Here is a 3001-nt window from a genome sequence, read left to right as displayed (position 1 = left end):
CAATTTGCAAGTTGTAATGCAAACCCAATCTTCCAAGACAGTTCACAGAGTCATAGTAAATAGTTATCGATTTAAGTTTCAACTTTCCGGGTAAGATCCTGAACACATTTTTTTTTCTTTTGACAATTTAGTAACTAGTATTAGCTATAGAATTTAGGGGCTAATTTTCAATTTATCGTGCATTGTAAGCCTAAATTGTTTACTTTCTAGCATTTAGGTAACTTGCCAAGTTATATTAGAAATATAATTTAGGGTTTAAATGTTAATCATGTCTATAAATTGTAATTTGTGTTTGTGTATAGTTCTATAAAATTTTCAACGATGACAAAAATATACAAGAGGAGTGACACTAGCACTGGTAGTGGAATTGCAACCCAAAAGAAAATACAAGGGGCTAGGAAACTATATTTTTACATGCACAAACAGTTTAAAATGCCAGGTTTTACTGATAAATTCCATGATATTTGGAATCTTGTTATCTATGGAAGGAGTATTAAGGCATTCAGATATGTAATTGAAGATAACTGGAATGATCTACAAAAGGAGTCAAAATAGATTAAATCAAACAACATGATAAGGTGCATATGTAAATGAATTTACAACATGGGCTAGGGAAATTTTCCACTTGGGGTTCCCTCAAGTATTCCCTTGTCCATAATTTGTAACGGTTTGTGACAAAAATTATAATGAAAATAGAAAGGCAATTGTCAACCAAAATACAAAGGAGGTAATTTTGTCGACAACATAGAGTGAATTTGGTAGACTACTTGACCGAGGGTATGAAGCACAAAATCCAACCCCCATTGACCTAGAAAAAAGGCAGAAACATTTGACAACTTAGGAACATATAAAAAACATTTTTATATCAGAGGGTTAGCATACATATTCAATCTGCCTCATGATCATAAACCTCCTTATGAATTGAATATTTTTTTGCAATGGGTTCACGATACTGTATCTATGCTATCAATGTGTTTTGGTTTGGGAAGTAATGAGAAAGTGGGTGCCAACTTTCTGGAAATGATTTTCAATATTCATTGTCTAAAATAGTTGGTAAGATATAATTATGTTGGGCACATTGTACATCACATGCACAAATAATTGTTAATGATTAAAAGAGGGTCAGACCCACTATCATAGAAGACATTTAGATACACAATCTACTTGTGATATCTTCTATTATCAAAGCATCATCAAATTTTTGAAACAAATAAGCTTCAACTTAAGTTTGATAAACCAATATTTGAATGGACATCTATGATTAGGATGGATGATCCCCAAGGGAACTATAACCACTTTTTAGACTTCTTTTTGGCACCACTTTATCATAAAATTATAGGCACTTCGATGCCTAGATTTCTTGTGTCTTGTAAATGATTAATTCAACTGGGAAGTCAAATTCAATTGGCCAACTAGTACTTTATGGAAGAGTACATTGTATTAAGATTTTACAGTTCAACTATAGAACCCTACAAACTTCCAATGCATGTGACAAAGAGGGTATTTGCATTGGAATATGTATGATGGAAATCATAGATGTACTCTTTCATGGTCAGAAAAAGAAGAACATTTTTCCTTCCTTGCTTGTTGGATACATAGAGTTCACATTTAAGAGAAGAGCATTCAATGCAATACATGAATTCTTACAGTTTTTAGATTTGATGTTTCTGGACACTGGCAATATGATCCACTAAACATAATTGGTACAAAGCTTGTACAAAATGGTAACTCCACAAGAAAATGTCTACATGAGAGTATGCCATTGATTGAAACATTTAAAAATATGGACTCATGGGAAGAGGTCAAAATAGAGATGGAGAAATGTGTCTGTAAAAACAATATTTCAATACAAGAATTGTCAGCACAAATTAAAGAATTACATAGATAGAAAGAGAAAGTGAAGCCCATGACATCCTGCACTTTCTACCAAATAGTGAATCATCCAAGTAAAAAACATCTTTCAAACGCCATAAATAAAGATTGTGTAGTTGCACATTGGTGTTGATAAAAAATTAATGCTTTTTGGGAAATGAGGAAGAATCTCAACGAACCTAAGACCTCTGTAGATTTTGAAGGCTTGCTTGAGGATGAAACATTTATCAAATTATGGGATAATGAGCATATAGATGTAGAAACAACACAACGTGATGTAGATGATGAAGACGCATATGAGGTTTGCAAGGATCCTACATCCACTGCCAAAGGCACTACCACTAGTTCCACTGAATCCATTGCTCCAACTACTAATACTAGTACATTTGATTCAACTGGACAATGTATTGTACTTAATTAGTAGACAAGGAAAAAATATGGCATAGGGAAAAGATGATAGAAAAAAATGTTTATCCAGGTGATGGTGGGATGGGCACACCAAGTCAAGGAAATTGGTATCCACTCCCAATACCATCTCCACCGAAACCTGGTCTTAAACCAATCATTAGAGATGAGTTAGATGAGCCATCAAGTTCTTCAAAAAAGGTGAACCCATGCCATTATTCATCCACAGTGGAATTCTAACCTCCCATGTTGTTAAGTCTTCAAAAAGTATGATTCAACTAAAATTTGACTAGAATACCATAGTTGAAGGTCACTATGCAAAGAAGCAAAATGTTTTGGATACTCATAATGATCCAATGCTAGTCACAATTCTCTTAGAAAAAAACCTTTAGAACAATCCAAAAAATCCACTTGTTAGTGGCAATGAGACGGGATTAGTAAGAGGTGATGTGGTAATCCTCAAAATGCATTTATTACAACCTCGGGCATTGATGGAGATAAGTATGATGTTGCAAGTGCTATTTCTCCTTTCAAACATTATATTGTATCAACAAACCCAAATTTTGAACTCAATAGTTTTGTATCATTTTTTTAAGAAACCGCATAAAATGATTAGAAAAAATAATAAGGCATTCAAGAAGGATGTAATTGAGGTGGCTCGTTCTCAAGAACATATATCGAGTAGGATTTTTCCAACATATAACATTAATTAAGAAATGATAGA

Source organism: Cupressus sempervirens, chromosome 5 (assembly GCF_028749045.1).
Source record: "Cupressus sempervirens isolate cs-2001-9-10 chromosome 5, ASM2874904v1, whole genome shotgun sequence".
Classification (NCBI taxonomy): domain Eukaryota; kingdom Viridiplantae; phylum Streptophyta; class Pinopsida; order Cupressales; family Cupressaceae; genus Cupressus; species Cupressus sempervirens.
The sequence above is the reverse complement of the archived record's forward strand: the minus strand, read 5'-3'. Positions refer to the sequence as shown.